This window comes from Anas acuta, chromosome 4 (genome assembly GCF_963932015.1).
Source record: "Anas acuta chromosome 4, bAnaAcu1.1, whole genome shotgun sequence".
Classification (NCBI taxonomy): Eukaryota; Metazoa; Chordata; class Aves; order Anseriformes; family Anatidae; genus Anas; species Anas acuta.
In genome coordinates, this window is record NC_088982.1 from 36,912,822 (window position 1) to 36,926,945 (window position 14,124).

Genomic DNA, 14,124 nt, shown 5'->3' on the forward strand with positions numbered 1-14,124 from the left:
GATGACAGGCTCACAGAGAAAATACTGAGTTTGGGACAGATAAGATCCAGTTCATGGTAACACAAATCAATGACACTGGACAAAATTTCATCAGGAAAACAAACAAGAGGACAGCAAACTCTGACCATATCATACATGAAATCTTCACAGGACAAAACAGACAACAAAATATTATATAAGTCCTTCCTTAGATACTTCATACTGTTGAAGTAAGTATTTAGGGATGATTTCTCATTACAGATGATATACTTCTTTTTGCTCCCCCGTAGCATGAGACACTAGGTCACGGATTTGGGAATGACAAGACACTGCTATAAATAATGGCAGCTCTCTCTACTATCCTGTGTCAAATTGCAATGCCCCAGCAAGTAAGACATCATTCATACAGGTGCATAGAAAGATAGTCAAAGGTTTTCTCCACTTAAAAAATAAAATTAAATTAAAAAGTTCATATGTTGCATTGAGAAAGCTACCCTGCAGTGTAACACAGAAGCAGATGATCAGCACAAAGCCCAGCCTTAAGTGGCAATTTGCTAAACACCCTGAAAGAAATATATCCTTTAATGTCAGCATTACACAAGCTGTCAGTGGGAGCTGTCTGAAAGAAGACAAGAAATGAATTTCAGATCACAATTTAACCAATTTGTTTCTGTGGAACTTTCCATCCTTTCCATGCACTAGGTGGTTTGAATATAGTAATGAGCTTTTAAGGAGGTGCTAGGTCTCTCCAGGCCTTCTACCTCTTAAGATTGTTCCGTGAGGTTTTGTCTGCTGATTTCCTGACCGTGTTGAAGTCTGCCTTCTTGAGACTTATTGAGAATTAAATACAGAAACAGATGAGCCCAATGTTAGGGATTAATCAGCAAGCTGCCAGAATTTCTGCAGTTGTCTGCTCGTGCTGCAAGCCTCATGGGGAGATGCCATTTGAGAAGTTGTTTAGTTACAGGCTTTTGAGTGAAGAAAGGACAATGTCATGTTGTGACTGAGTACTCTGCGAAATTAGCCACCTATCATCAGGAATGTGGTGACAGATCTCTTCAAATGAAGCAAAATGTGCCTCAGACATGTTAAGGAATATCTTCAAGAACTTTTGCTTTTCCTCCAAGTTGCTAATAAAGAGTTTAAACTCTGTATTTTTGCCCATCCTGATGAAAAGGCCATGAAGCAGTTAAGAGTGTGCAACCGACATCTCAGGAACTTTTAGCAGCTCCCTGCGCCTTGAGTCATTCACCAGAGGAAACTGCCTGGAGGAATGACAAAACCGTTGTGCGGCAGTTCAGGCAGAAGAGAGACACGCATCCTAGCTTCTGAGGCAGATGTCACAAACATTTAAACAGCTGTCAGAACCAGCTCAGGCTGTCATCAGGCTTGACCTTAAACCCAGTTTAGTTTTTAAATGTTGGGGGGGAGGGGGAGAGGTGGAATTCAACGCAGTGAAGTTACACAGCTGCTTGAAATATTAAATGAAAGGACTGAACATCTGTTCACTTGCTTTTCAAACTTTAATGGTTTGGAGAGATATTCTGTTGTCTTAGATCTTTAAGAACATCTGAGACCCATGCAGCTTCAGCACCTGTGAAAAATCCCCTCTCAAAACATGCATGCACTTCAAAGCTTATTACTCCTGTTCTTTGCCAAACATATGTTGCCAAACACCACAACAAATTATTAATAATACTTAGGTCGCATTTGACTTTTGTGCAGCAAATTTCCTGAGCGAGCACCAAAATACTAGTTAAGCATCAGCAACCTTACAATGCACAAAGAAATAGAGAATCATTTAGTAGGAAATAAGAGAAGTGTTATATTGATCCATTTTTGGTTTGCATTTGTTTTTGGGATTTTTAGTTGCTCTTTCCTTTTCACTTGAAATTTTAAACTAATTATAGTTTGCCAGAATCAGGCACAATGTATAATGAACTTGCAAGCTTCCTGACACAGGATATTATTGACATAGTTAAGGGAATTATGAGTGGGTACAGGAGGGAAGTATTAGGCATTTCTATGCGTAAGAATAGCCTCTACAGTTAAACTATATGGCTTATATTTATATTGGCCAACAAACCTTGTGTTCCAGGACATAGGAAGTAAAATAGAGAGCAAAGAAATCTGCAGATAAATATCACTGTAATTTTAGAGCTAGATGTTTGCAGTGTGCTTCTGGGACCAAATATATAGTACAAAATTACACTTTGCATATTTTTGCAATACAAGACTTCAAGAGGAGGCAGAAAGTGAAAAGAAAAAACTGGTCAGCAAGATTTCTGTTTATATTTCTGTTTTCATTTCTAATGGGTTTCCACTGAAAGTATTTATTATCACTCTGCAGGGTTTCTTTTTGTTAGCATAACTCACAGATTCAACTATGAAATTTCAGCATGCAATATAAGATTACAAACTTTAATTCACTTACTTTTCCACATTTAGATTATGAATTTTCATTTAATGAATATATAAATGTAGGTGATATTTCTTTCTCTATGTAATGTTAAAAAGGAAAAGCATAAGGCCATAGAGACACACTGCCTAAATGGGAAGCCATGTTAATCTTCCTGCCATTCATGCATTGCAATGTATTTTTAATGTTTTGTAAGTTTAGGGTTCAAATGGAAAAAAAAAAAAAAGTATACCAGCAAAAGTAAATAGGTAGAATTAATAATGATGATACTGATAATAATAGCATTAATAATGCAAATCCCATATAAGTCTCTTCAAATTTTATGAAAGAGATAATGCAATTTCTATAAATAAATAAATAAAAGAACACGTCCTAAAACCCTTAATAAATCTTCATTAAAATTTTAAACAATGAAATATAAGTAAGAGGGTGAAGAGCGGAGGATTAAAAAGCATTGGCATTGTATACAAAGTAATTAATCAGACCAAGGGGCAAGTATTTTTAAGACAAACACAAACTATGAAGAAAGTTTAGTAGTTGGGGGAAAAGGGCTATTAAAGATGGAAGAAATTATATGGACAAAAAACAGTTTAGAAAATGTTACACATTGTGTTCCACTGAAGAAAATAAATTAATTATTGGTTATTTATACAAAGGAACCAACATTATTAGGTATAAATTTATGAAATGAAAACTAAATGGCAAATAGAAGGCAAATTTACTACCCAGCATCGTTTTGTCTTGTGGTGCCACTTGTGTTCCCATCCTGGTATATATACACTTACCATTTACAGAACACTCATACAAAATGAAAACAAAACAAAACAAAACAAAAACTTAAATCTGCCATATCCTACATGAAATTAATTCAAAAACAAACAAACAACACAGAAAGTACAGCTTAATAATGAAGTGTTAGATATAGTGTGAAAATAAACCAACAAAGATAAGAAAAACATTGATTTGTGAAGACATACTGTTTGAAAGTAATCCTTTGTTGTCTGAAAGCTGAGGCTTAGATGCAGTACATTTCAGATATTAGAAATATTTTGCCCTGATACATGTACTCAGCTATAAGACTACAGATAGCATCCCCTGATTACAAATATAGCCTATATAATAGCAATTTATTGAGCTGTGCAGTTTTAGATGCCATTCCACATTTAACTACTGTGATGGAAGACCTCTGTGATATTCATTCCAACACTGACACCCTCAAGTCATATTTCTTCTCTTGTCACAAAGTATTTATTTTTATCAGCAGCTTGTCATTCAAGTGTATTAAAAAAAAAGTGGAGAAATGGGCAGTTGTGGAGCCTCTATGTCAACTGTGAAGATAATGTCTCTCAATTTAGTGCCACTATTTGGTTATTATACATTCATAAATAATCAAATATCAGTTCAAAGACTCCAGGCATCAGAACTGAGAGAGGGGACTGAAAGCATAGGTGGTATTGAATTTTTCACTTACTCTCACAAAACAAGTCATCCTGTTAATAATCTGGCTCTCATCCCAGCCAGACATAACACATTTTGAAGTTGTCTTTCTCCCTGGCTGTGTCAGAATTGGCAGCTATATTCACAAGTAGAAAGTTTCCAAGTGGTCAGACAGGTCTGCTTTGTTTTCTTGCCCCCACTCCACAGATTTCTGCAGTGCTGGTGGATAGAAGAGGAGAACAAAAGCAGCTGGCATATCTGCAATTGTACATCAGCTTGGTATCATGTGAGTATGAACTCAGAAAGGGGGGCATAATGCAGTCAGGGGTGGCGGGCAGCAGAGATCCATAACAACTCCATAACACTGATAGTAAGGAAATTGTACTTGAGCTCCTAGTATTTGTGACTATGTTAGTTGCATACTTGTGCTGCAGCAATGAAGGAATATGGCTTACAATTTTCCATAGCCATGCCTATGGTCAGATATGGTTCACCTCCATTTGCATACATGTTCATCAGATATGAAACTGTCACCAACCTCTGCCAGTTCTTCAAGCATGTCAAAAGAAAGTTACCAATGCAAATCAGAATTATACCTTCCGTATTACACAGAACTAGAACTCAGGCCACAGACATCTCATTATGCACTGAAATCAAAATTTTGTATACCTTAGGAGACTGATACTAAAGGCTTTATCTGAAAAGGTATACACCCTGTACATACAATAAACATATAAGGTCAGTAACTACATCCCCAAATGTGGTATACAGATTTATTAAGCACTGCAACTCCTATTCTATGCTATGGAAAATATGTATTTAATTTTATCTACTTCAGTATACTTTCTAGATAATGTGACTTTGCTTTGCACATTGAGTATATGAACCCTCTTAATATCTTTCTTCATAAAATCTTTGACAATATGTTCAGGATAGTTGAGAAGTGCATGAATAGACCTAAGCCAAAACCAGCTGGTTTTAAGCCCTCTAATGAACGGCTACCCTGTTCTGCAAGCCAAATCTGAAAATGCTATACCTTTCTGACAGCAACGTTGTGTAGGAGCCTGTGAATTCCTGCTTCTGCTGTGCTTGAGTCCAGCCCACTGGCCTGCCTGGGAGTCTGCAAACCAGGCACCACTCTGCCTTTTATCACCATCACCTGAAAGTCCCAAACCAAGAGAGAGTAGATTAATGCTTAGGAAAATACTATCCAAAAATTTCCAACTCCTTCCAGGTGTTTTTTGTTTTTGTTTTATTTTTTTTTTTTTCATTTTAATTTTTAAGAAATTTTGGTCAACCTTTCTTTAAAATTACTCCAGGGTTGTCTGTTTTCTGGCATTCTCCAAATATGCTCTGCCTACTGTTTTTCTTCCATGGAAAGTCCTGAAGCATCCCAGAATATTCTGACATACAGCAGGACACCAGTATTCGTTTAGCACAGCTCCCTAACAGTACAGTACAATAGACATTTACAGTGCTGTAAAATTAAGCTAATGTGCTTAGTAAATCTGTTCTAGAAAGGTTACAGAATGTGGTGCTTTTATCATTACAGGTGAAACATGGCTTCTATACATTTGACATTTTGGAGTGTTTTTTCATAGATCCTAAAAGGTCTTTTTGTCATATAATTATCTAAAACTCGTTCCCTTAGGAGACCTAAAAATGAACAGCTTCTCTGTTCATATGCATCAATTTGCCTCCATAGAATACTGATCCTAACGAGGCTTCTCTTGCTCTACATCCCACTGGATGTAGACATATATTTTGTGATTTTATATATACCTGTATGCGTACGATCTTTTCCCACCTTGCAAAGGTGATGGGGAGGATTGTAAATTACTTTATTTCATTTTAGTCTGAAATATAAACTTTTGTGAAAGCATTTGTATTTCTGCTCTTTCCCAAAGCATCACAATGCTGTAAGGGTATCAAAGATACCATTCGCATTTTACTTGTGTCTTTCTGGAGGTGTCGGGGACATATAATATTGTGCACTGCAGTTGGAGCATGTATTTACATGTGAAATTTTATACTCATTTTTGAATAACGTACTACGGATGGCTATATTGAGAAAAAAGCTTTGATCATTATTGTTGCTAACAACAATATTAATACTAATGTGCAGTATTCTTAACAAAACATATCACAGGATATTTAACAATTCAAATACAATTAAAAAGCAACATCAAATAAACATTTGATTTTGATATAAAATACAAGTGATACAGCTCCCTGAACACACACCAAATTAAGAATATTAGAAAACAACATCCTAGGGCTTAGTTTCCTCTCTGTGCAAGCAGGACTCAGAGCAGCACACAAAGGACCGAGGTTCGTCTTGACCTGTGAAAGATGGGTGGAGTTCAGCTCACAAATCCTGTGCCTCTCAGAGCATCTTAGCCCCTTAGCATCTTAGCTCACACTGCTACCCGAACCCCTTTCACAATGCCCAGATGCTTCCCTCCACTCATTTTCTGAACCATCATCTAGTTTTCCAAGGTCCATTAGCTCCACCCTAAAGAAAGCATGTGTTGGCAATGTGATTTCCCTAGCAGTAGTGGCTTTACCTGATGACAGAGGATCTCCAGGTGTGGCTGAAGATCACAGAGCACCTGGTTCAGAAATCTCATTGTTGCTGCCACCGGAGAAAACATGATTCCAATCTGAATGTCATGATTCAGTCAAAGCAGGAAAAGCTCTTAGAAGAAAAAAAAGCTAATGTTTATTTACAAACTGAACAAATGTATACAGAAACTCACTGCAAGGCAAGAACTGCAATGCATAGCACCATTGTTTTCTGAGTATCACTCTAATTTAAAATCTTATATTGATTTGACAGCCTTACAAATATTTTCCTTGCTTCCTTAATTCACATATACATGCAGAATTCCACTTTCTTTGAACTTATTATTTGACTGTACTTTTTCAGAGGGTCAGACTGAAGGCTCTGCTCTTCAGACATCTATTTTATTTCTTAAAATCAACACGATTATTGCAAAGTGAAAAGAAAGCTTCAGAATGTAATATATCACAGATGAAAAATTTACAGGAAGCTGCACTGCATCATCCTGGTTGATAAATTACATGTTATGGTACACTGTAGCCACTCCCAGTAGTACTCCAAATATTGTATATTGGTTTTGCATTTCTTGGGAAGAATGCTTTTTTTCTTGTGAGTCACTGACTCCAGCAGAAGTTATGCAACATTCGAATAATACCAGAAAAGTTAAAAGAAAAGAAAAACAAAACAAAGCAAAACAATAAACAAACAAACAAACAAACAAAAAACACCAAAGAAATGGTTGCATGCCAGAAGAAATGAACGTAATAGACTTACCCATGAGCCTGAATTTGCCCTGCAGTCTCGTACAAAGCTTTTCAATAATTCTGCTCCAGGCATTCGTGTTGAACCAGCATTTGCTGTCAGCAGGCAGGAGGGGTCATGCTCAGAGCAATCTCTCTTTTCCAGAAGGGAGGAGGTGTTTTGGAAACCATCGCAGGTGCTTCCACGGAGTTGGTCTCACTTGGGCATGGTCCCGCACTGGGGAAGCTGGAAGGCATCACTGCTCTAAGGAAACCCCACTTACATCTTCATTGGCAGGAGCAAGGCAAGGCATTAAGATGTCTGTTACAGAGTGCATCCAGGCATGGGGAGGCTGTTCTGGCTAAACAAAATAACATTACATGCCTTTGAACATATATCACATACCACAGGTAATGCATTCCTGGGATCTCCTTCTTAAAATACTGGCGACATTTTGTTAGTTTTATTCTGGCCTCAGGAACTTTCCACCCTGGATGGTTCATTTATGTTTACTTTATATAAAGGCTGTGTTTGTTAGGAAAAGAGTGAAATTCTCACGGCGACAGGTGAAGTGTTCAAGGAAGCCATACATGCTTTCCTAGCTATGGAGCATAAAATTATGCAGTAATGTAATTACACAAAGGAAATCTTGGCACAAATATATATTCAATTATCCCATATTCTATCTGAAATAGGACTTATCCTTCCAAACACAGAGAGAATTATTCTGATGGAAAGGAAGGTGCTTCATTAATGTGTCAGGGCTAAAATGGAAATGTATACATTTCTTCAACACCTGAAAACTATTGTGTATTTGTTGCTCTGCCCTAATTTACACACAATTTAATGTATTTATTCATGCTTTCAGAGTGATGTGGTTCCTAACTACTTCTGTGGGAAAGAACTGTGGAAAAGAAAAAGTTATTTGGTAAACTATCAGGACTTGGGATAGGAATTAAGGGATCCCACATTGCTTATAATAAGAAAATAGGAAATCCAACACTGAGGGATTAATCAGAAGGGTAAAATTTACTGTAGTTCCAGCCAGTGCCCAGTGTAACTGAAAAACTAAAATATCTGGACTTCAGAGATGGGTGGGAAAAAAATAATAAAAATAAGTGGATGCTGGATGCTTTCTCTAGAAGGGCTCTCAAATGCTGATGAATTGGTACCATGCTTGCACCATTTTTCATGTGAGAAGAGGTAAGAGGCACTGGCCAGGGTGGGCTGGAAGAAGATATAGGATCCATAGCAGTTCCGTGCAAATGTTTTGTAAGCCAGAAGTGAAGGATATACATGTTATGGCAGCTACTCTGATTTTTTTTTCCCTTCACTCTACATCATTTTTCAAAGAGGTTCAATATTTAGAAATGTTCATGAGTTTTCAGGATGACATAAAGCAATTCAGAAGACCTGTGTGTATAGTATTTTGAGATCCAGCAGTGTAGTGTGGTGCACCTATAAGTGCAATATTTGCTAAAGGAAAATATGCCTTTTTTAGAAGAATGTTAAAAATTGTTTCTACTTAAGTCATACAAGAAGATTTCTTATAAAATGATACAAATGACTTTTTTTTTTGTTGTATGTCCTATGTGCACAGTATGTAAACCTATTAGCTGAAGCAAGTGAAAACCCAAAGCTCAACCTCTGAAGAGCTGGCATTCACTCAGAAAAGTCTTAATAGGTTTGGCAGGAAATTCAAAAATATTTTATCTGGACTGTCTCAGCAGTATAAAGCTGCAACATTTAGTGAGAATAGCAACTAAAAAAAAAAACTATTAGTAAAGGGAGGAAAAGCAATTCTAAAGACGTAAAATATGGCTGGCATGATTTCTGCTTTTACAGATATGCTGAGAAAAAATAAATAATGGCAAGTAAATACATTTACTGACACTCTTCTGATCTGTGTCTAATTAGTCTTTGCAGAGAAAATGGTGGATTAATAATCCACCCTTGTCTAACACCTTGACAACATTACAATACAGTAGTAGTTTAGTAAACTGTTTATGGGGGGAGGTTGTTTCTAGTTACTCCTCTTAGTTAATATGGTGGTCAGAGGACCAACAGAAAAGATATGGCAACAGCAAAAATGGAGTCTGCAAAATCTTATTTTTGGCAGTTGTTGGCTCTTTTCACCAAAAAACAGTAATGATTACTAGTAGTATCACTTTTTTCCTGCATTTCCTTGCTGCTCTTATCCCACCAGTCAAATTGGGCCTCTACTTCCACTGCACCTCCTTTAATGAGCCTCCAGATTGGGTAAAATGAATTTGTATCAGATAACAAGCTAGACCTTCCCTTTCCTTCTTTTTCTCCACCAGAACCATTGTAACTAAGCAGCTTTCAAATGTGTAAACAGGAACTTCTCTACCACTGTTTTTTTGAACCAAGAGTCACTGCTTCCCTTTACCTAGTAAGTCACCAGACATGACAGAAGCACACAAATATTTTATTTTCTCATTTAAGACTAAACAACAACTCCATGGTTGATTAGGTTCTTTTTTGATACATTCTTGATGTGTAGATTTGTTAATTGTTCAAAGGACACGTTATGTTAAATGAAGATGAAGAGATGTTAAATGAAGATGAAGAGAAGAGCTATTTCAGTCCAGCTAAGAATGCTTCATTAAAACATGATGGATATACCTTGGAGGGGAACAACTGGTGATGGTTGTTCATTTAGAAATTACCAGAGAGAAGTTTAAAACATGAATATTTTTATCTTTTGAATAAATATTATGTATTCAGCTAAATTGATCATATGTGGAAAGCATTTTATGTTTAGGCTTACTGAAAAAGAATACTGATGTGACCTCTCAAACCTTCTTCCCTGGCCTCAGGTTCTGGTTTCACAACTGACCTATTCTGGGATAAGTTTCATTATTTGTCACTTTTCTTTATTTACAAGAACAACAGAAAAAACAACAGCAGCAGCAACAACAGCACGTTAGAATTTGCCTCATGGGAATATACTTGGACTCAAAATTTTTTCCTAGAAACTTTGAAAATAAACCCAAATTATGAAAATCTTTCAGTTAGGAAATAATCAAAAATGACTGCTCGTTTAATAGTTTATTTTTCCTTTACGTTTTTTTAACATCCCTGATAGAAGTATTCCTACAGATCAAATACTTGTGGCAGTATGGAACCTACTGAAGATGGCATGTTTTTTCTGTGATACAGCCAACAAATTGTGATCTACTAGGTTGTACTTGGTGTAACTATACCACACAGTATATATGTGACCACCAGAATATTCTCCACTCCATCTGAATAATTTTTGGAAAAATGTTATTTCTGACCAGTTTGGAACAATTTGTACTGAATTACTGAGTTTCAAAAACATGGTACTAATAAATTGTAAGCAATAGAAATTATAACTTTCTATTTCCTTCCCAGGTGACAAGTAATATTGAAAAAGAGCTTGCAATACTTGATTATTTGTTCCCCAAATACTCGTGTTTTATGGCTTTAAGTGTTGAGGGACTGTTTTCTCTCCTGAAATTGTTTCTGGTTTTCATTAACTCTACTTTTAATTCACAAAATAAATATCAGAAAGGACCAATGGTGTTATGATTCTCATGTAAACTACAAGCCTCTTCTCTATTAACAAAAGAAAACAAAATTCTGCTGCTTCTTCTGAAAACTAAGATAACAACCTAATACCACACTTTCTTCCCACTCTTCCTATTACTTCAAGCAGCTAACAGTAGAAAAATACCTCTGTTTATAAGGAAGACCTTATCCCTCTCACAATGTTTCCTTCCTAGATACAGGAATATTTTTTCCCATTATAACAAACATGGGTTGATACTTGCCAATATATTTTTTTTTCCAGAATCCTTTTTATTCAGGTCTTTAGCATACTGCATGCCCAGGCAAGGTAGCAAAAAACTGAGATAAGAATTTATTATAACATCTCTAGAGGATGACACATTTGGGGCCTTGCAGATGCAAATAACACCAGTTGCTGGTTGGGGCAGTATTAAGACATATTACACCTAAATTGATTCTAGCAGCAATTACGTTAGTATGCTGGAAAGAAATGGGGGAGAGCAGAGAGGCGAATCTGACATAATTTGGGCCATCAGTTGGACAAAAGCTGATGTAGTGATGTTAACTTCAAAAAATGTCTCTGGAGAGCCTCAAAAGGCACATAGATAACTTGATTAAGATCAAAAAAGATAGGAAATGCTGCCTGTCAGTGCTATGGGCTTCAGAACTACTCCCAATATATAACTTGAACTGTTATTTACTGTCTTGATCTTGTTGTACAGTCCCAAAGGTCCACAGAAGACACATTTATACAGTGCAATCACCACATCCCTATTAAATCATTGGTGAGAATCTATTTCAATTTCTTTTTCACCTTCGGCTGCTTGACCACAGACCATGCAGACATGATTTAGAAATCCATTGGCTAGTCCTTATATCACCAGGGTCAGACAATCCCTGGCTAGCATAAATAATAGAGACTTCAAAAACAGTCTAATTTTGCTTGTTAACGCTTTAGGTTATCCCTGCAGTGATTCCTCTTCCATTTTACATATATAAAAATGTTACAAATTCACATTTCGGGTTAGTTTTCTTTGCTTCATAAAGGGATGTTTCCCCTCTTTTAAATTCATTCATTTAAAGACCTGAAAACTTGTAATAAAAGACCCCCACACACACCTCCCCACCCAACCCCATGCCCCACAAAAAAAAATAAATGATGTTTGATGCTCCAGAGAGCCTTCAGCATTCATTACAGAGTCAACCAGAGCTTCATTACATATCAGCCTAGCATGTGTATATGTAGTACCAAGTGCTGGCCTCAGGAGCTCCCTTAGGCGATGTTCTATAGGTTTCTTTCATCTGTCATTTTGCTTTGACTTGAGGCGATTATCACTTTTATCATTGACAATAGAAAACTCATTCCTGTGTGCATTTCATTTTCATTATTCCTTGCCCCATGAGATTGACTGACACACACAGATTCTTCTTCATCTTTTAAAGTATTGTAATTAATCATTTTAAATTCTCGCCTTGGAGTGTTCTTTTATTAGCATTGTTGAAAGAAATCAAATTAAAACTGTGTATTGGTACTGAGAAAAACTTGCTGGGCTATCGAGGCCTAGTAGCAAAAGACTAATCTCATACGTTTTACACTGCTTTCACTTTGCTGCCCTGAATATACTTTCCTGATTTTCATTAGCATGAGCATTAGGAATGTGGGCCAGGGCATGCCTAATGTTTTAAGGCATCAGGTACAAAAAGCTAAAAGAAACAGCTTTTTGTTTGCTTGTTTTTTATTGATGGGAACATCACCTGAGGTTTCTGAATCTGAAAGTTAGTGCAGGTAGTTATGAAACAACTTTGAAAATGAGGAAGAATGATCTTAAATCTTCAGTGCTGGTCTGAGACTGAGAAGACCCGGGTTACTGCCTGTATCATGGGCTTCAAAAGCTATCTTGAGCAAGTGACAAGCTCTCTTCCTGGTTTCCACCTGCAAAATTAAGATATTAGTGCTCCTTCATCCCTCTTTGCTTCTTTTGTTTAGGTTGTGAGCTCTTTTGTACAGAAACAGCCTCTTCTAATTGGCAAGAACTGTGCCTACCACATTCTCACTTAAGCACTAATGTCATACACATAATAATCACATGCCACTGCTTTAATAGTTACTGCGTGCACATTAAATTATCTGAGAGAGACAGCCCTGACAGAAGTACGGAGAAGCCCTGCTCCTGTAGGAGCTACCTACAGGAAGCCCTGCTGCTGTAGGAGCAGGGATGGTCCTTTCCTCTCCACACAGAGGGACAAATTGCCATAGTAACAACCATCAGCACTAAGGCAGTGACAGGGCCTCGCTGGAATTCAGGGGCAGAAGCAGTACAAATGTAATAGCAATACAGCTTGCTTTTTTTTTTTTTTTTTTTTTCTCTGCAATTTCTGTTTACCTTGGAAGTTTAAACCTCAGTTAGGAAAGGCAGAATTCAAAAAAATAACATCAGGCCTAAGTCTGGATAGTAATATATATTCAGCTAAAATTTATCAAGAATGTTTATCAAGAATGTGGAAGGTATAATGCTTTACTATATTTCTGTCTGTTCCAGATCACATTGGTTAATTTCTGTGATCAGTGCTTGATTTTTAAAATTTTAATGCCTGATTTCTTTGAAAAACGTATAAGACATAAATCACTGCCATTTTTCTAAGAGAAATCTGTAACACAATGGCAGAGAAGTGATGTTTATAGATTAAGCCCATGGACTTTTTTTCCTCTGTAATTTCTAAGATGATGCTGAGATGCTACAATTACTAGTGTATCGTAGCCTATCTTACCGTTTTGGGAATCCCCATATGTCACATTTTTCGTATAAAACATTTATTTTGGCAATCTCCAAGATTTGCAAAAAAAAAAAAAAAAAACAACTACGAAGAGCACAAACTACTGCTCTTTTTGTCAGATGCTGATGTAGGGAAACCTCCCTTGAGGGAGTTTCATGGAATCTCTTACCTGTGCCAAGAGGGATGAACATGGTCAGACATTTCTGAGACTCTGTTTTCATATCACTTCTAGGCAAAGTACTTCATTGGTGTAATGGTTTCTATGAGAAGTGAATGCTATGCTGTGGATAAAGTAATAAATAAATTCCACTAAGCTCTCATTCAAATTATATACAAGATTAAAATAAATTTATGGTTGGTACTGATACTCCTGTAACAGAATTCATAAGGTGTTATGTATAATAGGAAGATCTCACCCAATCCTCCATCTATTTTGGTTTAAAAAGCAAGACCTTCAGCCTTAAGAAGACCCTTAAGAAGATAATGAATCTGACATCTACTCACACTTACAATAGAAAACTGCTTCAATGTCTGCAACCAGATGTCTGAGAGTAAACTTTGCATCTATGTGAAGACAGATTAGAACTTTTATTCCAATTTATTCCTGACTGTACTCAGAATAAAATTGCTCTGAATTACGATGTCACCCATTGTC

At 36.7% G+C, this 14,124-nt stretch overlaps 1 long non-coding RNA gene across 1 annotated transcript in view; it reads right to left on the bottom strand.

The window, feature by feature from the left end:
- Nucleotides 1–1,828: 1,828 nt before the first annotated feature.
- Nucleotides 1,829–14,124, bottom strand: part of LOC137855976 (uncharacterized) — a 40,076-nt gene continuing 27,780 nt past the window's right edge. Inside the window, exons 7-10 of the long non-coding RNA XR_011096106.1 lie at nt 13,639–13,750; nt 7,173–7,500; nt 6,403–6,533; nt 1,829–4,994 (exon numbers count right to left, since the gene is read on the bottom strand). This is a non-coding gene — a long non-coding RNA (uncharacterized lncRNA). The remainder of the gene's footprint in view (nt 4,995–6,402; nt 6,534–7,172; nt 7,501–13,638; nt 13,751–14,124) is intronic.